This window comes from Syzygium oleosum, unplaced genomic scaffold (genome assembly GCF_021117445.2).
Source record: "Syzygium oleosum isolate NSW1041296 unplaced genomic scaffold, Sole_v2.1 Sole_v2.04, whole genome shotgun sequence".
NCBI lineage: Eukaryota > Viridiplantae > Streptophyta > Magnoliopsida > Myrtales > Myrtaceae > Syzygium > Syzygium oleosum.
In genome coordinates this window covers 1,924,510-1,948,371 of record NW_026607488.1, presented here as the reverse complement: position 1 = coordinate 1,948,371, position 23,862 = coordinate 1,924,510, and the positions used below count along the sequence as shown (strand labels likewise).

General features: G+C 44.9%; 1 long non-coding RNA gene across 1 annotated transcript; it reads left to right on the top strand.

The window, feature by feature from the left end:
• The first annotated feature begins 10,810 nt into the window (after positions 1-10,810).
• On the top strand, positions 10,811-12,786 carry LOC130138015 (uncharacterized). Its single transcript, XR_008816441.1, has 2 exons — positions 10,811-10,945; positions 12,552-12,786. It is a non-coding gene; the product is annotated as an uncharacterized LOC130138015 (long non-coding RNA).
• Positions 12,787-23,862: the final 11,076 nt, after the last annotated feature.

The window sequence follows — 23,862 nt, the reverse complement described above, 5'->3', positions numbered from 1 at the left end:
ACCGCAGCAGGGGATGTCGCGAGCTCGTAGGGGTTCGGGGCGTGACAGGCGAGGTCATCATGGCCTCGCCAAGGGCTTTCGCGGCCACTAGCAAGGCGATCGGCCGGAGGTTGAAGATGAAAAAAAAAAGAAAAGAAAAGAATAAAAAATTAATAAAAATTCGAAAAAAAATGAAAAATAATATTAAAATATTAATGCAGGGTAAAATTTTCACATATGTACCAGTTTGGGATTTTTTATGGTAAGTTCAGGGTAAAATTGTCACATGTGTACCAGTTTGGGGTTTTTTATGGTAAAAAAAATAATTTGGAGTAAATGTGTCACAAATGTACCAGTTTAGGGTTTTTCGTGATATTAACCCTTTTGGTTTTCGCTGTTCCTTTCCTCTATTCTTTGTTACATTTTCAGAGTTACGTGTGGGTGACATTCAAGCATGTAACCCACCAATCATGAACTGATAGGACGAAATTTTTTGCGACCAACATTGCAGGAAAACATGTCTCGAGTAAAAATTAAATTGCCAAATGTGGGTAAGAAAACCAGTTAAGTTGGGTTTCTAGGTCGCAGGTTGATCTAAGTTGTCTTTTAGATATTCAAGCATAATTAGCAAAGACCGGCAAGTCCTTCTCTCACTTCCCTGTGAAATTTCTCCTTGTTTGAAACCATCGAAGCTCACTGTTTTGGTAGCGCACCATCTCTACATTATAAAGTAAATTCAATACCGTTCTCAACTTTCGCCAGACATTTCCGAAAGTATCCGTAATTGAAAATTAATGAACGATAACCATGTATTTCAAACAATGGCTAAACGTGTGCTCGTTTGACTGAAATTTTTTTTTTGCATATTAGTTTTATGGACTTTCATGTGTTTGGTTTACTGAAAATAATCAGTTAATGAAAAATAATTTATGGTCAAAGAAAAAATGCATGCTTAAAGTTACGAAAATTAATTCTCTATACTAAAAAGAAGAAAACATTGCCCTGAAAAATGATTTCTCGAAAATCATTTATTTTTATCATGAAATTTTTCCCGAAATAAACACATCCTAAAATGATAATTCATAAAGTTCTCTTGAATTCAGAATTCAATATAGAGCTTTAAAAGAAAACCGTTAATCTTTCATTAGTCCCTCTCTAATCTCCTTAACAAAGTTCAGTATAAGAAAGGCCATAGATCAAAACTTATAACAGGTTACCTCTATCCGAATTCCTTTCTATTGAGACCTGATCCCCTTAGCTCCGATAACCACACGACAAAATATAATATATATTATATGTTCCGAACTTCCTGCTAACACGTCTCACTCCTGACTGAATAGAAATCAAACCCGAAAAAAAGGCTGTGGAAGGCTTCCTAAGAAGGGCTTGGGAAAAGAACCACGCATTTTCTACCTATTCCGATCTTGTTTGGTTTTAACACTATACAAACTATCTTACGCTCTTTCCTTAAATCTTTTACTAAAATATGGATTTAAGCCCATGGACTAGAAAGGGACCACAAGCAGCTCCTACTACCCATCCAGAAAGAGGTTTCAGCATCCTCATATGCTTCCTAGCCGGAAAATAAAACCTTTGTGAAGCTAGAAAGCAAAAAAGAAGACCGCTCCAGAAGAAAGTCAAGCTTTCATATGCTTAAAAAAGAGAAAGAAGTTCATGCAAAAAAATAAATAAATCCTGTTTGACAAAAATCTCTACCATAGATTGTAAATTGGATTGAAGCTTCTTCATACTCCGACAATTTAATTAATTTCTGTAATAAGCTCGAACTCTTCTTCTTCCTTAGTTAACTTTTTCCTTTTCCTTCTTATGAGCTCAAATGTGCGTGCGTCCTTCTGTGGCTAGTGGTCTCAAAATGCATGTATCACTCTACTTAGTTCGCATATAATTCTAAACAACAAAATTGAGTTACATCGTGCAATTTTGGTATTTTAGATCTACCGACACAATTCTCCTCTCCTCCGTCGTAGTTGTAGCACGTCAATGATTCAAGATAACACTCTGGAATGATGCCACAAAACCAGGTACGCTAAACCGGAACCTTATTTCATCGAAGGGGAGGGTTGTCTCAAACTTTCAGTACATATATACAGTTTAAGATTTCAACAAAAATAGATCTTCTTGGGATGATGCCATGCCACATAGACACATCTCAAATTCGGAAGGCTCACATTCACGTAAAACTACTAACCACAGAACACCCTAGACATAAAAGTAAAGAGCCACCAGGTCCGAATTTGGTGGACTGAAAATAATCCAAACTCTCTATCGCCAAAAACACCATACTCGAAATGCTTTCAGACTATTTGTCGGTCCATGTAGCAATGCTCATTTATTAAACCCCTTTCTCTCTCTCTCTTCGTGCCAATGCCTTCTCTAAATCTCTTCCATATTTTTTCATGTTGAGACACTTAGCAAGTGGGGAAAATTCCAAATAACGGCTCGAAGTGTCCTTAATTTTTCAAATAAAGGCTTAAAGTGTCATTATTTTTTCAAATAAGAACCTGAAGTGAATATATAAGACTCAAAGAAGGACCTAACCTCACCAGCTGATCAAGGGTATTTTCGTCCTTTATTTTTTATTTTCGTTTTTTTTCCTTTTTTCTTTATTTTTCCTTGTTTTCTTTCCTTTTTGACGGTGGCCAATCTTAGGCAATGACCGGAAATACCTAGAGACGCCCTCAAAAGCCACAAACAAGGGCAGACCTCACTTAGGCGATCCTTGTTGACCACAGGCAAGGCCGGCCCTCGATCACCTCGCCCGTGGCCAACTAGGAACTGAACGAGGTGACTGTTGACACTTATTTTTAATTGCCCAATTAAATTATACAAAATTAGGGATTAAATTTTTTTTATTCCTAAAACAAAAATATTTTTATAAAATTACATGGCATATAGACAATAGGTGCACATTTAATTAATAGCAAAAAAGGGGAATTAAAATTAAAAATTATTAAAAAAATGAACGGGAGACCGGGCCGAGGGAGGCCCGGCCCGGCCTCCCTTCTTCTTCTCTTTCCCTTTTTCTTTTCTTTTCTTTCCCTCTGGGCTCGACCCAGCCCTTCCTTTTATTTTCTTTTCCCCGGCCCAGCCTCCTTCCCTCTCTCTTCTTTCCCTTTCCTCTTCCCCACGCTGTGTTGACTAAAGCAAGACGCTCCACAGCCAAGCAAAGTGCAGAACGCACCACAGCCGAGCAAGAAGAGCAGAGCAGAGTAAGGGTGCGCATTAATACCATTTTGTGCCCGGGCGCTATTTCTGAACAGAAATGATTTTTTTTGATTCTGTGCCCGGAAACAATTTCTGAGTATTTGAAGGCGTTTGATAAACTGTCCAAAATTTCTATTCCTAGAGTAGAAAAGAAAAATGCGTTTGAACTACACAAAATTTCGTTCCCAAATAATATTTTAATAATATTTTAAATTGTTTAATTTTTTTTTTTTTACCCATTTTTTTCTTTGGCCAGGGCTGGTCGCCGGCGACCGGCCACAGCCCAGGGCCGGCGAGGGCGTCACGGCCCTCGCCGGCGAGGGTGAGGGCTGGACCCTCGCCGCATGGGCGAGGCGGCCTCGCCCGAGACGGCGAGGCTCGGCCTCGCCAGATCTGGCGAGGCCGAGCCTCGCCGTCGCGACCCACGGCGAGGTCGGCTCGCCGTGGGTCGCGACGGCGAGGCTCGACCTCGCCAGATCCGGGCGAGGCCAAGCCTCATCGTCTCCGGGCGAGGCCGACCTCGCCGTCGCGACCGACGGCGAGGCTCGGGGCGAGGCCGCCTCGCCCAGGCGGCGAGGGTCCAGCCCTCGCCTCCGCCGGCGGCTGGCGAGGGCCGTGACGCCCTCGCCGGCCCTGGGCTGTGGCCGGTCGCCGGCGGCCGGCTCAGCCAGGGAAGAACAACACCACAAAATAAGAAAAGAAAAAAAAGAAAAAGAAGAAAAAAAACTGATTCTCAAAATTGTGCCGAGAAACAAGAAGCAACTTTTTTTTACTTCTTGTTTCTCTTCCAAAACTGTTTCTCGGCACAAATTTTTGCAAAAATGTGCCCAGGAACAAAAAGTTTACCAAACGCATTTCTGTTCCCAAACTATTTCTGGGAACAAAAGAACAGAAATTTTCACTATTTGGCACGTTACCAAACGGGCCCTAAGTAGCCGAGCAGGTGTAGGGGCAGCCAGAGCAGAATAGGCCGTCAACCGGCCATAAAAACAGGGCAAAGGAGAGAGAAATAAAGGGGTCGGTTCGGTGAGAAACGGTAAAAAAAACAGGGGAGGGGGGAGCTCGGTTTGGAGAGGGACCGAGAGAGATTGAGCGAGACAGAGAGCCGGAGAGCTTTTCCTGCGACCACCGCGCCTTAGCCGTGGCTGACACGCCTCCCGCCTCGTCTCCTCCCCATACCAAGCCTCGGTAGGTTCTGGTTCGCCAGTTTTCGTTTTTGTTTGGTTTAGGGGTCGTTTTTCCCAAGAATCCCGGTTCAACGGCCTCAAGACGGCTGGCCATGGTCCGACTTGTCTCGGGCTCACGTCTAAACCGCCGTCGCCGAGCCGGGTAGGGACAACTCGCGGCCGACGCCCCCTGGTTTTCTCTCCCGGCCAACCCCTGTTTTTCCCCTGTTTTTGGGGGACGCCGGTTGGAGCTCGCGTTGGCCCTCTCGCGTGAGCCCCAGCCCTCATACGTCCTTTGGTAGATTGTCGTGGGTGTCCAGGTCTGTTTGTTGAGAGTCTCGGTAGGAATTTGAATCTTGGTCAAGTCGGGAACCTCATGATTTGGAGCGCCCATTACCTGTTTGTTGAAATGCCTCAATTAGATCCGGTTTTTGTTTTCCCTTTTTGGTCCAGGTCGAGTCGTCTGGACACCGTTTGGTCTGGTTGAGGCCTCCCAGTGATGTTTGCGCTTCTGAGTGTTGGCCATCTCCGTCGAGGCCGAGAGGAACGAGCGGCGCGGAACAGAGGCCAAAGTCGGGTCTGCAGAAAGCCGAGCATCGCAGGGCTTCAGTCGGGTCGGCTGATGTCGAGCCAGGGTTGACCGGAGAGGCGGGGCCGACAGTGGTCACGGTCGCCGATCGTGGTCGCCGGCCGTGGACACCGTCGCCTCTCGGCGGTCCGACGAGAAAGCCAGCCGAGCGAAGTCTCGCGGAACAGAGGACCGAGAGAGAGGAGACGGGAGTGCAGGGAGCCGGGTCTGTGATTTGCTTCCGGGTCGGATCCCGGTTGGGCGAGAAGCCTGACCAGGTTCCCTTTTTTTATTATTATTTTTTCTCTTTTGGGGCTAGGCTTGTTTTAAAATATAAAAAAAAAAGCGGGCTGGGCCTTTCTTTTTTCTTAATTCTTTTTGGACTGGTCGGACTGGGCTTATTCATTGAGCCCAGTCCAGTCGTGGACCAGGGTCGGTGCGTCCGGGTCAGTCCCGACCCGGATCCGGATCGGTCGACACGACCCGGTCAAATATTATAATAATATTTTATTATTTTTAATTAAAAACATTGTAAAAATAAAAAATAAAAAATATTTATTTTTTTCAAATTAGGAAATAGTTTAGAAATTAGTATTTTTGAATTTTTTCTAAATTATGTGAATTATTTGATTAATAATCATATTTAAATCGGATAAGCCTCTAGGGCTATATGATAGGATTTTGCATGTTATTTTCACTATTGTTGTATTATTATTATGTATGTTATTTCTAATTATTATATAAATTGCATAAATTGCCATGTGTTGAATGTTGTCGTCTTAGTTACGTTTATAACTCTAGGCTGCATATCTAGTTTAACTGCTGATTGTTAATGATTATGCACTCGCTTAATCACCTCAAATGTTATGAGAAAGGTTCTAAAATCAATTCAAATTGTTTGACAAATATTTTCTCAAATGAACAAGATAAAAAGGTATCAAAAGGGCACTAGTTATTCAACTAGTGTAACAAAGTCCCCGAACTCATTTAATTTCTAGTTCGTAGAAATAGGGTGATTCTCTCGTCACCTTACTTGGATTTCTAATCAACCCACCCCAAATTGATAGTGGCGACTCCTAAATAAAAATCACTTGTAAGTTAAAAACTTAAACCCTAAGTCGCGATATAGTATAGGTTTGAGAGAGCCCGAGTTAAGTTCCAGACCCAGACTTAGCGCGTACCAGGCGAGCCTTCCCTTTTTCTAAAAAATGGAGGTTGGTCACGACAATGACCCTCGCCAGCAGCTTGTGTAAAAATTGAGTAATTTCGCTAATTCCGTCCAATTTGATTAACAAATTATACCATGTTTTTTTATTATTTTATCTCTTTCACATGGTGTCTTTCGTGGCTTTGCACTAAAACAAGGTCGTTTTGATACAAATCCTAATTTTTACACAAAATCTTAATTAAATTAGGTTAAAAATCCAAAACAATTTCCATAAAAAAGACAAACTCAAAAAAGGAAAAAAAAGGTAAAAATTTAAAAAAAAAGGAAAACACAAAAAAAACCCAAGCAGCCGTCTCGCCTATATTTATTATTTTTTTTCTTTTTAAAAAATAAATTTCTTAATTTTTAATTTAATATAACTAAAATTTAGGTTAACATTATTTTTAGATAAAAATGCCTTTCACTGACTATCTGGCTAGCCAGCCATTTCAAGTTATTTTTTAAAATAATATTCACTTCAAGTTTTTATTTCAAAAAATATTATAATTTTTATTGGTATTTTCCCTAGCAAGTGTCATGATAGCACAAGGGATGTGACCTAACTTTCCTCCGAGGATGTGCGCAATGACGTCATACAAACTTATGAGAAGAGACAAGAATGTCACGTCCTCGCGAAGCGGAACTTTGGTAGCTTTTTTGACTTCACTGGCATCTTTTGTCGGCCATTTGGCTTGTATTATTGTTCTCTTTTGCATTTATTGGGTCATCTAAAAGTTTGTAACGTCGTCAGTCAACGGTAAGTGTTGATTAAGAGTCAATTAATATATATGCTCTCTAATGATTTTTTAAATCTCTTTTCTCTCTTTCCTTTGGCGTGACACGTGTACAATTCGAGAAGAGTCCTCAATAATTTCATCCATGATTTCACACTTTCAGACGTGCTCTGTCCCACGATGCACATGAAGAACGTTCCCTCTTTGTTTTAATTTTTTTTTAAATATGAGCTAATCTCATTGATTAACTTTCCATCTATATTTTTATGCTCCCCATTTTCCTTTTGTTTTTTTAAAGATGACATAATTTCCATATTCAGTTAATTATAAATTCAAATATTAAGCTTTTGAGAATATCCACATTAAGCTAAATGTATAAAAATATATTAATTAAGGATAATGATGTTCTCAATTTATGAGGTAAAGTTAAATATCTCAATGTGTCTCTTTTACGAGAAGGACACATTAGCGCAATAAAGACTTAAATTATGTTTGGAACATCTTTTGAGTTGGCAATGAAAATAAAAGCAAAGAAAAAAGAGATGAAAATAGTGATTTTCCCATGTTGTTCAGAAATCACAAAACTAACGGCGATGAATAATATATATCATTATTATGATTTTTTTTACGAAAACGGTTTCAGATTGGAGATATAAACCTGTTTATTTAATAAAGTTATGGGCAAAAATATAAATTGATTATGAGTCATTATCTAAAACTTTCTTGTGTGAAGAAAATTTTACACTTGTCATTTGTATAAAAGTGTTTTTTATACCGACAGTCTCAAAATGAAAGCATTAACCTATGAATGGAATAAACCTATATGCTAAGAATAAAAATTGTATATGTGTCATTTTATAAACCTGCTTATGTTCAGAAATTTTACACCACAAGTGTATTGAATAAAAATTCATTGAAATATGTTGTTTGCAAAGAAGGGGATGGTAAAAGAAAGAAAGAAAAAAAATCTGAAACTACGTTTGTGCCTTTTTTTTAGTAAATTTTCCAAATATGCACTCTTGTAAATAAAGAAACTTCCATAAAATTTGTAAGGTCATAAAATTTCGAAATGAATTCGTCCTTCAGGAATTGCTTTAAATATATACACAGAGACAATGGCGATGAATGGTACATCACCCACAGCTTGAGAACCCTATAAAAGTACTTCTCCACTTAAAGATTTTTTCATGCCCGCGAGATGGCGGTATTTGTTGGAGTCGTTGGGTTCAGAATCCTGGAGATCAGACATACTTCTAGTAATTCGGGGAGACATTGTATTCTCCTTTTGTGGTCGCCAAAAGACGTCTTACGTGAATTTTTGCAAGGTTCTGGTTGCCACAAACTCAATGGTTACAATTAATGATTAAAGCCTAATCGAGGATGATCGATAGCCAATTATATCGTTAATTATGACTTCGAGTCAAAAGTAAATGGATTTGAATGTCTTGGAACCTCTAAGACTGTTGACACCTATTTTAATTTGCCCAAAATTAATTACACAAAATTTAGGAGTTAATTTTCTTTAATTCCTAAAACAAAAAAATATTCCAATTTAAATGCATTGCATATAGAAATTAGGCACATTTTGTATTAATAAGGTCTATTAGAACTTTAAAAAAAAAAATCCGAGTTGGGCCGGGTCGGGGCCGGGCCGACCAGGCCCATTTCTTTTTTTCTTTTTTCCTCTCCCCCCGCGCGGGCCCAGCCCACTTTTCTTTTTTTCTTCTTTTCCCCGCGCGAGCTGGGCCTGGCCCGGCCCAGCTCCCTTTCTCCTTCTCTTCCCCCCGTCCACGGTCGCTCTCTCTCCCCTGTTCACCCCTGCAGCCAGCCGCAGAGCGTGACCGGCTGAGCGCCTCCGCGCTGTCCCCATCAGGCTAGACGATGGCCGATGAAGCACACCGACGGGACTGGCATTAATGGCCAGTCCCGTACCCCCCGATTTCCCGGGCTCTCCTCTCCCCCTTCTTCCTCTCTGCCGTTCCTCACAGATGGCCCCCCATCTGCACCAGCCTAAATGGCCGCGAAAGTCGCAGGCCAGGATAGGCCGGTGCAGGCCATCGTCACCAGACGTAATGGAGCAAGAGAGCATGCCGGTCGTCGGCCTATACAGGCCACAGAGAGAGAGAGAGAGGGGGCGGTCTTTCTCAGTCGGTTTGAGCAGAGAGAGAACAGAGAAGCCGTGAGAGAGACCCAGAGAGAATTAGAGGGAAACAGAGAAGAGAGAGGAACCTGGGAGTGTCTTGCAGGTCCCAGCCGGTCTCGTCGTCTCCAGCAAGCCGACCGGCAGCCTCCGAAAGCACCCCCTGGTGGGCCATTTTCAGAGAAAAAAAAACAGAGAGAGAGAGAGACCGAGAGAAATAGAGAGAGAGACCGAGAGAAAAGAGAGAGAAAGAGAGGAGATTCGGGCTTCTACAGGTTCCCACAGCCACGCCGTCGACCGCAGATCAGCCGGAAAGCCTCCAGCAGCGCCGTCGACCGGTGAGCTTCCCCTGGGTCCCGACCGCCTCTGTTTTCCCCTGTTTTTGTGCTCAGTTTGGCCGGGACTCGCGTCGGCCCTTTCGTGCGAGTCCCAGCCCATACCGCCGTCCCCCGCTGTGACATCCCGAATTTCGGCCCATTTTTGGGATTTATAAAACGCGTAATTTGTCAGTGTGCTTATAGTAAAATCTCGCCCAGGAACTGATCACTCCCGGTTATCATTTTAAATTAGAGATTTCGCTAGAATCGCACTCGATCAAATTTGACCGTTATTTAGACCCCGAACTTGGCTGTCGATTTTCGGGACGAAATAAATTGGACGGAGTCGATATGGTCGGGGCCAACGTTGAGATTGTTAGGAATAATGGAAAAAGGAAAGTTTTTGACCGGGTGCAAATTCGGACTAGTAGACCTCCCTCGCTATAGTTTGATTTAATTAATTTGGCCTTTGTCCCTTTTTATATTCGAGGCTTATTTTAGACCAGCAGATCGTTTTCGATTTTGAGATTGGGCCTTCGGATCGCGATTAATATTTGAATGAAAATTATTTTTTTTCTTTTGTTCTCTCTCGCGCCGAAGACACCCCCCTTGGCCGCGCGTCCGTCCTATTCTCTCTCTTTTTCTTTTTTCTTTCTTTCTCTCTTCTCTCTCTCCTCTGCCCGCACGCACCCCTCTCTCCCCCATCATCACGTCTGTCCTTTCCTCCTTCTCTCCCTCTCTCTCTTCTCTCCTCTCTGACCGCACGCAACCCCCCCACGCAGAAGTCCACTCAAGCCCATTCTCCCCCCTCCTCTGACACCCTCTCTCCTCTCTCTCTTCTTCTTCCTTCTTCTTCTCTTTCTTCTTCCTTTCTTTTTTCTGCTTCGGTCTTCTTCCTCCCCGACGAGCCGCGTCTGAACTCCGCTCCGCCCGACGCCGTCCCGCTCGTCGCCAACTGCCGCTCGTCGCCATCGCGCGCCGCCCGACCGTTGCCGCCACCCTGTTGCCCCCACCACAGAAGCCCCCACTCTCTCTCCTCCTCCCGGCCGACTGGGTCTGCTTCACCTTTGCCTAGCTCGCGGACCGCCTGGGCTCGCCGGACCGCCGCGTGCTGCGCCGTCGCCGGCCAGCTCGACCGCTGCGCCGCGCCATCCGCCAGCCGCCGCCCCAACGTCGCCTTCTCCTCCCTTACGCGCGCGCAGCAGCGAGCTCACCGCTGCTGCCCTTCATGCCGGCCGGCCCCGCGTCGCCGTCGCCACCGTGTTCCACCCCAAGCAGCCGGCAAGCCCCCTCTCCTCTCTCTCTCTCTCTTTCTCTCTCTCTTTCTCGGTTTGGCCGTGAGAGGCCTTGAGCCGGAGGAGCTCCGCTGCCGCCGTCACTGTTCCGGCGCGGATCCGTTGCCTCGCTCAGCCGACCAGCCGTTCCATTTCTCTCTCTCTCTCTGACTGTGCCTCTCTCTCCCTCTCTAGGTCGTGGATTAGCTTAGACCGTTGCCGCCGCTCGCGCCGTTCGCCGGAGCCGCCACCGCCGTTACTGTTCCGGCGAGGGACTGCCGCTGCCCAGCCCCTTTTCGTCGCGTGTTCGGCCCGTTTCAAGCTTAGGACATCCGGTGAGTTTGACCCTAAGCCCTAATTAGGACAATTTACATTTCTAGACGGGTTTTAGGGGTTAATTAGGGTAATTAGGGGCTAAATGGTGGAGGGTGATATGGGCTGGTTCCGTGGTGTTTTTGGTGACCAAGGATGATTATTTAGTCGAGGTTTAGCGGCCCGTATAGTGCTGTGATGTGGCGAAGCATGGGTGCCGAGATTTAGACAAAATGGCGAACTTAGTGGATGAAATTGATAGACCGGGTGGTGGCTGTTTTGGTGGCTGTTCTACGGGCTTAGTGTGATAAATAAATGGAGGTTTAGTAGCCTGAGAAGCGCCGAGTATTGGCTGGACAGATTTGGATCGGATTAGCCCAAGTTTGGGAAGTTTCGGGTTTAAAATGTGGATTCTAGTGCGCACCTTATTTGGCATTATGGTGGCTGATTAAAATGGTGTCTTGGGGAGTCTAGTGGAATATTTTGAGGTCATTAAATGGCCCGGTGCAATTGATTTAGCAGCTGTCCACTTTGGAAATTAGTCGGACAAGGCGCGATTGAATTGAGGTTTGGAGTGTAAGTGTCGGAAATGATGGATTGACCGAACTAGTGGTTGAATTGTCCCTAAATGCGAGCGATTTTGTAGTGCCATGACATGTGCCTAATGCTATCAGGAAGGGAGTAATGTGATGGGCCTCAATTTCTGTGGATTCATGCTGAACTGATTGTGTGATTTATACGCGTGAATTGTGTACCGTGCATGAGTGCTTGAATTGAATTTCATGGTCGTGCTAATATGTGGGTTGGGCATATTGAAATGTTGATTGGACATGGTGCACTGTAAATTAATTAATTGGCGTTGTGCTATTGAATGTCCATTGTGAAATCGTGAATGCCCGAGTGTGAAGTTTATGGCCATGAGTTTGCATCACGAGCATTGGCACGGCATGTGCATTTACAAGTGTGCTCGAGTGGCATGTGCATTGTGATCACCTAAAATGCCCTGATGCGTTTAACGCGGGGTTCAGATGAAAATTGGTGCTTGTGAATGTGTGATCACAATAAACCCTGATGCGTTTTACGCGGGGTAATGAACCCGTCCTGAGGCGTGTTACGCGGGACGATGCCCGGTTTACCGGAAGATGACCAACTTGAGGCGTTTTACGCGGGTAATGTGTCATGAGCCTGATGCGTCTTACGTGGGCCAGAGATCGATCTTGAAGTGATAGACCTGATGCGTTTTACGCGGGTCGGACCTGATGCGTTTAACGCGGGTCGGAGGAGAAATTGATAAATGGCAGAGTGCTAGCATGCAAGTGTGCGTTAATGCATTGTTGAGACATGAACATGAGTGCGAGCACGAGCATATGTATTACATGAGCCGAGACAGAGTGATATGTGTAGATGTGCCACAATCTAATTCTATGATACTGTTGTGATTATATTTATAGAATGCCTAACCTGCAGGGTCAAGGTAAGTGTTGGATTTGGGCCCGAGGGCCTGGGTCAATTATGTTTGATTTGTGTGATTGATTCATGCTTGTCAGGAGGTGCACTTTAGCCTAATTTAGGTTTAGGGAATTACTCGCTGAGATTTATTCTCACTGTTGTTGAAACCCAATTTTTCAGACCCCCAGCCTTGAGGATGGCAGGCGTATTGAAACGTTTTGGGAGGAGCCCCGGCTAGATATAGTGTTTGATCGCCGAGCCACGTACCCGCTTTTGATTTTTGAGTGTGGGCTGTATATGAATATTGTATATGTTTCCCGATGTCAAAACAAGTGTATAATTATCCGTGCTGGTTGTTGTATGGCTATCCTTGGTTAGGTGTATTTTAATGTACGGGTGGTTTTAATTACTTCCGCATGTGCTTTAAATCTCTGTGTTGGGTGTTGGGTCGGCGACGCGTCCTGGGACGTCGCACACGAATCGACCTTTGCGAGGGATGTGGCGCGCCGAGGAGTGCGGGGTGTGACACCCGCCGTCCGTGTGTCGTCGGCAGAGGTAAGAACAGGTTTCCCGAGGACGGCGGGGCCTCGAAACAGGTCAGAATCTCCTATTTTTGGTCGCGCACGCCCGGTGTTCGACAAAATGCCTCAATGGGGGCCGTTTTTTAATTCGGTCGCTGGCAGCGAACGGTGGCCGGACGGCAACCCAGGTGGGCGGTGAGGTTTGGTGGTGATCCCAGGGGCCGGATTTTGGTCGGTGCCGGTCTGGGTTGGCCGGCGAGAGGCCGATTTTCGGTTTCGTCGACGCCTGCGCACGCGGGTTCGGCTTGACCTAGTTCAGCTGACCCGACCCGGGTCAACGACCGGGTTGGATCTGTTGATCCGGGTCGGTCCTACTGATCCGGATCAACTGACCTGACCCGGGTCAACGATCGGGTCGGTTCCGACCGACCCGGATCAACCGATCCGACCCGGGTCAACGCCCTGGGTCGGATCCGTTGACTCGGGTCAGATTCGACCGACTCGAATCCGCCGACTCGACCCGGGTTTTAAGATTATATTAATATATATATATATATTTTTTTTATTTTTTAAATAAAATTTAAAAATGTAAAAAAAATTTAAATTTTTTTTTATTTTTTTTCTTCTTCTGTATTAATTTTTTTCTTTTTTCTTTTTTTTTCAAGAAAAAAAAATTTCAAAATTATTTTTAAAAAAAAAGAAAAGATCCTTTTTTTAAAATTATGTTATATATTTGTTGTTTTAATTTATTGTATTATTATGCATGTTATTGTTTTGTTTAAATTAGACAAACTTGAGGTTGCGCGGTAGTATTTTGCATGTTTTTTTTTTATTACCGTTGTATTATTATGCATGTTTTTAATACAATTGCATGAACTGTTATGTTTTGAATGTCATCTGACTTAGTTAAGGTTAAAACCTTAGGTTGCATGAATTGTTGTGTTTTAACTGCTAATCGTTTCTGATTATGCACTCGCTTGATCACCTCACATGTTAGGAGAAAGGTCCTAAAATCAATCCAAATTGCCTGACAAATATTTTCATAAATGAACAGGGTAAAATGGTACCGAAAGGGCATTAGTTATCCGACTAATGTAACCAAGTCCCTAAACTCAATTAATCTTTGGTTCGCAGGAATAGGGTGATTTTCCCATCACTTTATTTGGGTTTCTAATCGATCTACCCCAAATCGATTAGTGGCGACTCCTTGGTATAAACCACTTGCATGTTAAATAATTAAACCCTAAGTCGCGATATGGTATGGGCTTGGGAGAGCCCGAGTTAAATCTTGAACCTAGACTTAGCACTTACCAGGCGAAACCCCCTCTTTTAGCATGTATTCAAAAAAGAGCTGGGGAGGTCAGTCGCGACAGACTGGCGACTCCACTGGGGACTTGCATTTTTTAAAGTGGACTTAAGCCAAAATTTTTTTTATCCTGTTCAAAATAATTTTTGTTTGGCAGCAAGGACTCCAGGTATGATCCTGACATTAAGGTGTTATTTGTTCTTACAAGTTCAAATTGATTGTTTATAAATTGTTGTGTATGCTTTAATGATTTAGCACTACATTGTTGCACACACAACCACGCTGCCGGACTTGGGCCGCAATAGGGCATTTTAGGATGGTGTTAAGAAAGATACGACCTCGAACGCGAGCCTGGGATGTAGAGGTTGCCTTTCTTTTCCCCGAAATTTATTTCTAAAAAAATCGTAAAGAAATATCTTTAGCTGCTATTCACGTGACTATAAGATATTCCTTTCGATTTGGCCGATGTTAAAAGGACTTGACACCAACGCGAGACTGCGACGGTCAGGCACCCTTTTAATTTCATTTTGCTGAACCAGTCTAAATAGAAATCGAACCTCACTCCTCATGTGCATGCTTCTGTGATTGCCATGGTTCCCGGTAAAGTAAGTTTTCTATTTCTACACTTTGCAATTTATTTATCTTTGTGTGTTCCGGTCGGTCCATGATTAGTCTAGGTCAGTTGTGGATTTAATACCGTAATCGTTTTGGAAGAAATAGTCACTAAAACTTTTTCAGAATACTTACTTCTAATTCGTACCTTTATTTTTATAAACACATTACAAATCATTATTTTCCCATACAATTTCTTGTCGTTTTCAAAAAAGGAGAAAATTGTGTATAAATAAAAAAAACGCACCCCGGTAACACTACCGGCGCTTCGGCCTGGTGGTACCCGGGAGTGAAGGTGGTCCGAGGCGACCGGGGTTCGAACCCTAAGGACACCGTTTGTAATGAATATATAAATAAAAACCTTTTTTTGCTTCTGATATTTTTTGCAAAAAAAGAAAATGATGCAATACTAGACTAAGTCATGGACTGATCATTTATGAGATTTTATACTCATTCATTGCCATTCTTTTTTAACAGGTAATTACGAATTATACCAACCCGCCAAGTAAAAATGGCTGAAAAAGATATGACAACTTGTGTGGCGGACATGGAGACCGAAATGAAGCAAGTCTTCGCCTTTCTTCAACAACTCTCGAAACAAGTGGAACATTTGTCAGTCCGCTTAGACCAACTCACCATGACTCCGTTTTGTTATCCAAGACCAGGGGTGATGATTCAAATGGAGCCCTCCAGTGTCAACCAAAAGGGTAAGATGTCATAGTTGACAATGTCCACGAGTCCCCTGATCCTAATGAATTGAGCACCCTATACCCAAAGTTCATGCAACATGAACAATACAAATCCAGTATCCCTCCATCACAAAAGTGAAACAACCGGAGACAGTTCACTCCCCTCCCAGGACCTTCGTCTCAGATGCTGGCAATACTCCGGAAGAAGGGGCTGCTCTCCACTGAACCAAAGCGACCTAATCCTAAGAGCTTTTCAAACTACAATCCGTCTGAAAAGTATGATTATCACATGGGCGAGGTGGGGCATTCAACTAATGGGTGCTATACTCTTAAGCACCGAATTCAAAACCTGCTGGACACCAAGACTTTCTCATTCGAGACCAATGAAGGGAATGGGCGCAAGCCCGCTTGAGTAGAACTCCTCTCATCCTTTTGCATGAATCCCTGGAAAAGGGGCTATCCTTGTATTTTGCTTTTTATCGTCATTTCTGTTAGAAGAAATGTCTTTTTGAACTCTCCCTCTTTTGAGATTGTAAATCCATGTATTGTAAATAAATAATGTTTTGAGGGCATGAGGTAGTATACCAAACCGGCCCGTTGATGATATCCAGCCATGTAAAGGAAAGTGTTCTGAGGCCCGGGCTTCCTCATGCTTCCTTGTTTCTAAGCTTTTGAAAATAAAACAAACGTTTTATCATTTTTCAAAAGGACCAAAAAAGAATGGTGGTGGAAAAGCATGCATGCTCATAGCCCTGTTTGTTTTTATAACTCGTTCACTTCGTGTCTAAAAGCATACTCCTTTTTGATTTGTTATTACAAATGGGACATTTGGAAATGACACAAACTGAAGAGCACATCAGCCCCAGGTAATGATCACAGACCAACTCATCTGATAGGGGCAGTCCGAGCGAAGATCATCCAATCTTCAAATGAAACATAGGGCAAATCTCATTACTACTAGTGGGTGATATCAGCCCCAGAAAGTCAAAAAGAATACTGAGCATTCCTTGACTCCATGATGAGCGAAACATCATTTCGTACAAAAGTCGGGGGCAGATCAATAAAAGATTACCCCTTTTGAAAGAAAAAGGTATATCCTATTCCCTAACAAATTTTGGAAATGACATTCCACTCCTTTTCTTTTGCAGATAATGAAATGGGGAACATGCTAGACTCTGACGTGCTAGCGAGCCGGATAGATCACTAATGTTGGGATCTCTCGAATGAAACATGCGAAGAAATGCTTAATTGGAAGAGTAGACTAGGGGGCATGCAATCTCCCAGTTAATCAAAAAGGGTGTATTTCGTTCCTAAAGTTCACCCACTTTAGCATAAAAATAACACATTCTTTCCTTTTATATAGGACAAATTTGAGTAAAGGTCCTGTACAAGCAGTTGGAAAGGACTTTGCATATGACAAGATAGAGCCAATCCTAATCCTGACAACCATAGAAGTCTCGATGGCAGTCACGCCCATGTTCGTGAAAGACCTTTAAAGCAGAGATTAGCTTTGCTGCGAAGATCCCCATGCAAGCAATTGCACATGCCCTGTGCAGTCAGGAATCGGAGCATTTACGAGAAACTCCTCTACATGTTGGAACCGCATTGACACGGCGTGCGCTGACAATAGAACCCTCTATTTGGGAGCAACCCTAATTATAGAAGATTTCATTCGAGCTTCGAGATCAAGGGTATGGAGGAGTAGACTGAGACAGAGAAGGCTGAACAAAGTAAAAAGGAGAAAAGACACTGCTAGCTTTGAAGGCAAAATGGAAGAAGGGTAATTTGTATCGTTCTCAATTTACCCTCAATCTTCTCATTTCTAACATAAGCTCCTGTTTTTGTCAGACGGGACTTATCAACATCCGAGAAAACTCAAGGAGTTGTCAGTTTAATCTCAAATGAAGGGAGTCACGAAGGGTAATGTTGTATCGTTCCCAATTCATGTCCCTCAAAGTGCCGCTCATTAACACGGTCTTCCTTATTACCTTGCAGGTTTGCCTCACTGTTACAACACAGGTAGGTATTTCTTTCCCTAGAACTCTTTTCATGAGAGTAGAAAGAAACAAAGAAAGAGGAAATATGTTAAAGCAAATGAATGCTCAACCTTCCTCCAAGTGCATCGCATGTCTTTTAAAAAAAGAATTTTTGCATGGTAATTTTACCTGTTTAATTCACCAATTCCCCGTGAAAATCTTGACAATTCGACAAATGGTGTCGAACTGCTCCGATGTATTGAACGAGGTGTGTCAGGATGATGAGAGGCAATCCTTAGTTTATACACATTCTCAAGTATCAAACCCTTGCAAGATGAGCGAAAAGGTTTCATTTCTACAAGGTAAAGGGATTTCTCGCATAAGGTACGGTAGCCAAAATGAGGAGAGGCAATTCATTTCTCTACCCCATACACTACAGTTTATCCTTTGCTTGATCATTTGAGCCCATACACTCGAAGTGTGACATTCCGAATTTCGGCCCATTTTTGCGATTTATAAAACGTGTAATTCGTCAGTGTGCTTATAGTAAAATCTCGCCCGGGAACTGATCACTCTCGGTTATTATTTTTAAATTAGAGATTTCGCTAGAATCGCACTCGATCGAATTTGGCCGTTATTTAGAGCCCAAACTTTGGTGTCGAATTTCTCGGAGTTCCGAGACGAATTTAATTGGACGGTGTCGATATTATTGTGGCCGGCCTCGAGATTACCCGGGATATGTGAAAAGTGAATTTTTGACCGGGTGCGGATTTGGACTAGTAGACCTCCCTCGTAGTGTGTTTTGGGTTATTTTCTCTTGGCCCTTTTTCCTATATTATTAATTAGGATTTTTGTGGACCGTTAGATCGTTTTCGAGTTCGATCGTGGGCCGTTGGATCGCGATTATTGCGATTTGACTTTTCCTCTCTCTCTCTTTCTCTCTCTCCTCCCCCTCTGCCGCGCACGTTGGACCCCCACGCAAGTGTCCCTTCACGTGCAAATTTTTCCCCCTCCTGTCAGACCTCTCTCTCCTCTCTCTTCTTCTCTCTCCTTTCTTTTTCTCCTTTCTTCTTCCTCCTTGGCCGACTGGTCTGCTCTGCTTCTGCCCGAGCTCGCCGACCGCCGCTCGACCGCCCTCCGCCCTCCGCCTCCGCCTGACGCCGCTCCACCAACCGCCGATGCCGCCGTCCTCCTTGCGCCGCCGCGTCTCCCGGCAGCTCTGCCCTACGCTGCCTTCCTCCCCTCCCGAGCGTGCGAGCTCGGCTCGCCGCCGCTTGCCTCCGCGTCCGACGAGTCCCAGCCGCCGTCCAGTCGTCTGGCCAACTCCCCAGCACCGCCCCGACGCCTGAGCGTCGCCGTCACCGTCACCGCCGCCGAACGCCCCCCAGTCGCGCCACCCGCCTCAGCCACCTTCTTCTTCTTCCCCTTAGCTTTCCGCCGTTCGCCGCTGCGTCGCCGTCGCAGCTGCCCGCTGCCGTCGCCGCGCCGTGCCGCTCCATCGCCGCCGCTTGCTGCCACCGCGTCGCCGTCGCCGCGTCCGGGTCATGCCCGCCAGCCTCACCTGCCGGTTAGCCCGTGCGTGCCGGGCTTGCCCAAGCCGTGGCCGGCCCGTTGCCCACACGATCGGGCCACGCTCCCGCTCGCCCATCGTGCCCGGCGTCTTGCCCGTCCAACCCGGTGCGTCGCCCATCCAACCAGGCGCGCGTCGCTTGTTCGGTCGCCCGTGCGCCCCTGGGCACGCCGCACGGCCACCGCGCCCGCGCGCTAGGCACGCCGATCGGCCACCGTGCCCGCGTTGGCCAGTCAGCGCGCCCGTGTGGCCTATGCCCGCGCCTAGTCCGGTACTGTTCACCCGGGCCATTTTAGGCCCGAGCCAATTTTCTCCGGGCCAAAACCAAGTAAGTGACTTTCTAAACCCTACTTAGTACTTTGGGTATTTTATAGACTTGTCACGGGTTTAGAACGGTTAGGGCGCGATTTAAGTTAATCATATTATTATATAATTGTGTTAGTTGGAGTGGATGAGATTATATGCATGATTTGGATGTTCATATGTGGCCGATTGAATGTCGAGTTTTTGGGTTGGTGTGGCGTGAAATTGATTGAATTGAATGGCGTGTGTATGCTTGTCGATTATAAGCCCGGATTGATCGGAGGGCTACGAACTTGGGACGTGTTGACGGCGGTCCGTGTGAAGGCATGAATGGCCGGTGTGCCAAATGGATGCGGGCTTGAGACGTGTTGACGGTGGCCCGTTAAAGGTGTGTTGGACTGGGACGTGTTTACGTCGGTCATTAGAATTGAGCCCGGATTGATCGGAGGGCTACGGACTTGGGACGTGTTGACAGCGGTCCGTGTGAAAGCATGAATGGTCGGTGTGCCAAGTGAGCCTGAGGCGCAGTGGCGCGGGCAGTGAGAATGGACCTGAGGCGCAGTGGCGCGGGTCGTGAGAAAGAATTTCAGCCATGCATGCAATTTGAGTGTGATTGAATTGACTGGTTGAGCGTGTGATTGAATTGACTGGTTGAGCGTGATTGAATTGGCTGGTTGGATGTGTGATTGAGTTAATTGGGTTGATTGAGTGCAAGTGTGGTTGGTGTTTGAGCGATTGTGATATGTTATTGAATTACTATTATTGTAGTATCACGTTGTGACTAACGTGTAGAGTTGGCATGGATTTAATGACGAGATAAGTACAATGATGCGAATATTATATGTTATAGGGTGGGGTAGATTGCATGTACGACTTGTCTGGGTACGCATTGGCCTTTGTAGGGTTTAGGGTGTTGCTTATTGAGACTCGTTCTCATGGTTATTATATAACCACTTTCAGATCTGCGACCGTGATTGATTGGAGACGCCACCAGGGTACCTCGGGAGTGGAGGACGGGTCAAGTTACCCTATATTTTATGTGCCCCTCCTTTGTATAGCGAAGTAGGATATCCAACGACTGTTCCCTTTTGATGTTGTGTATTTGGAAATATTGTTTTGTGCTATCCCTTTTGTCATATTTTATTGTCTGGGCTGTTTTAAATTCGCTTCCGTTTGCTTTTATCGTTGGGTGTTTCGTTTGGGGTCGGCGACGCATCTTGGGACGTCGCGTTCAATACGACCGTTGAAGGGGTGTCGTGAGCCCGTTGGGGTCCGGGGCGTGACACGGAGGTTCCTTTTAAATCACCCCTGTCAAGAACCACCCCACATTGGGGCAGCTTGAGGTAAACCAGCATCATAGAGAGGATTCGAATTCAGAGGGAGCAGGAAGAGCATCAGTCCCTTTTGGTCACCGCCCCCGTGACTTCGGTCTCGTCGTCTTCACGAATCCGGTGGTCCTCGATAGAGTCCTCCAAGACAAGCACACCATCGGCGGCCGGACAGTCGAGGCTTAGAGGGCTTTGTCAAGAGAAAATCAGCAAACTAAAGCCTGTCCAAAATGCCAACATCTTATTGATAACAGTGATGTTTTCACTGAGCAAAACAAGAAAGATGAGGGGTTTGTAATATCTAAAATTTTCTATGATCATCAGCTGCAACAGCTCGCACAAGGTGAAAAGATGAATATAAATTTTCTTGCTCTCATTTGCATTAATCTTTGAGTGTTTTTGTTGCAGATGAAATCTCGCGATAATTTAAATGCCCTAGGATAACGAAGAGGAGTTCTTTTTCTATCCCATACACTTATATCCCTTGCTAGCCCAATTGAGTCGGCAATTTCATTTCGTACAAACCAGTTGGTGATCATCCCCCACACCGAGGCAAGGCAAAAGTCATCACAGTTTGAGCGTCAAGGTCCAAAGTACCGAATCAAGATAAAGACTCCAAGAGCCTAATAACATTGTTCTGTTCAAACTTGTTCAGGCTAGTCTTGACAACACCAAAAGAACAGCAAAAAAATGCTGAAAACTAGGGGCATGAAAAAGTAGCGTGCCTGGTAAAAGCAAGGCCAATGCCCATGAATAAAAAAACAAAGAAAAAGAAAAAGAGAAGAAGAAAAACGATGAAAAAGATGAAGAGAAAGGAGTCCCTAATTTCTAGATCCCTACTTTAAGAAATCTGTCTTGACAAAGATCTGCCACATGATAGATCAAGACGAACCTATTCTTGAGAAAGCCATTGGGACAGAGATCGAATGGTATCCAGGAAAATGCTTGATGCAGAAGCTCCTCAAGAAAAAGCTGTCCAAGAAGTCAAAGCATGGGATTACCTAGAGAATTTTCCAGAAGGATCCTGACGGTGGAGAAGAAAATTGGTGACAATGCCAAGATGATCACTAATTCTCACCCTCACACACATTTTTGAGCCCGACGATCATTTCGTTCCTCAACCTGTAAACCAAGCCCACGTTACATCCCTCATAAAGTCTCTTCTGACTAGGGCACTTGATTTAACGTGGAATTTCAAATGTTTATAAATAACGCTCGAGGAAGTGCGAGCAAGACTATTTTATCTCGTTTTGCAAGGTTCTTGACTTGTAAACCTGGAGATAATTGCAGAATATTTTCTTTCATGGCCTTGACTTGGACAATCACCTTTGTTAAGCCATTGACCAAGCCAGCATTACGACCCTGAAGAAGACCTATCAGATTGGCAGCGTCGTATCGCTTGCGAGAAAACTCATACCCTTGTTGATGTGATAACGGTCAGATTGAGTGTTTTCGATGTTCCCGCATTAATGGACGGGACAAACAACCCTTTTTAATGAGAGTGAGTGGAAAGTCATTTCTGACTGAAGATCTCTCGTTCAGCATCTCGAGAAGTCCACCTTGCGAACGAAAATTGTCTTGATTGATAATTACCCTCAGTGGATGTTTGGTGATGCAAACATGGCAAAATCATCATACATGAATTTCCAAATACACATTCTGGAATAGCCGAGCTTGTCTACCCTTGATGAATGCATGCATGTTTGTGCTAATCGTCTTTGACATCTCAGAGATTTAATCCCCAGTGATAGGACACGAAAATTTGGGCGCTGGAGAAGCCCTCATTATCATTCCAAGAGAGATGTCCCGAAAAAGGTCAGGTATTCAGCAGATGATGCATCAAACCTCCGGGTAAGAAATCCTAGGTATTTCATCAGATTTCTTTTCAAACTACCTAGAAGGTAAACATGGTCTTCCTTTGAAAAAGAAAAGCATCTTGACTTGTTGGTCAAGATATTTCATATGATATTCTAGAATAACCTTAGCTGTCTATTTCTCCGATGAATGCGTATGTCTTTGCGAAAAAAACTTGTCTGACAGGAGACACTCCCTTAAGAGGCCGGAACGTGCCCAGGTAAGTATATTCTACCCATGCCCGTTTCCAAAAATCCATGTACCTACGATTGTTATGGTACCCCTCCTGAGCATAGGACTGACCCCCTCTGTTCACATCAAATCCTCGGGCGAGGACCCCGAGGTGTTCATCGTTTGAGCCTTTCTAAGACCTGCTGGCGAGAACTCACCAGGCAAACCATCTAATCCTCGGGCGAGGACCCCCATGTGCTCATTGTTTGAGTCTTTCCAAGACCTGTTGGCGAGGACCCACCAGACAAACCATTAAATCCTCGGGCGAGGACCCCCAGGTGCTCATCGTTTGAGCCTTTTCAAGACCTACTGGCGAGGACCCACCAGGCAAACCATCAAACCCTCGGGCGAGGACCCCGAGGTGCTCATCGTTTGAGCCTTTTCAAGACCTGCTGGCGAGGACCCACCAGGCAAACCATCAAATCCTCGGGCGAGGACCCCCAGGTGCTCATCGTTTGAGCCTTTTCACGACCTGCTGGCGAGGACCCACCAGGTAAACCATCAAATCCTCGGGCGAGGACCCCTAGGTGCTCATTGTTTGAGCCTTTTCAAGACCTGCTGGCGAGGACCCACCAGGCAAACCAACAAATCCTCGGGCGAGGACCCCCAGGTGCTCATCGTTTGAGCCTTTTCAAGACCTGCTGGCGAGGACCCACCAGGTAAACCATCAAATCCTCGGGTGAGAACCCGCAGGTACTTTGTCAAAGCAAAATCCAGTCAAGGCGACCAAAGAAAGGTTCGGGTTCTAGACAAACGAAATCCAGTCAAAGCGACCGAAGATAGGTTCGGGTCCTAGGCAAGTGATTTCCCCAATCAAGGCGACCGAAGAAAGGTTCGGGTCCTAGACAAAAGCAATCCCCGTCAAGGCGACCGAAGATAGGTTCGGGTCCTAGACAAACCATTCTCCTCGTCAAGGCGACCGAAGACAGGTTCGGGTCCTTAACATACAATATCAACTATCTGGAATTACTTTACCCTTCGGCAAGGTAAGTAGCCCCAAGTATGTTTTTATTTGCTTTAGCGCGCATCATCTTATCACATCATAAAAAATGGGACTCACGGTCTCGCCAAAGATAGCATTCATTGAGCATGCATGGGCCA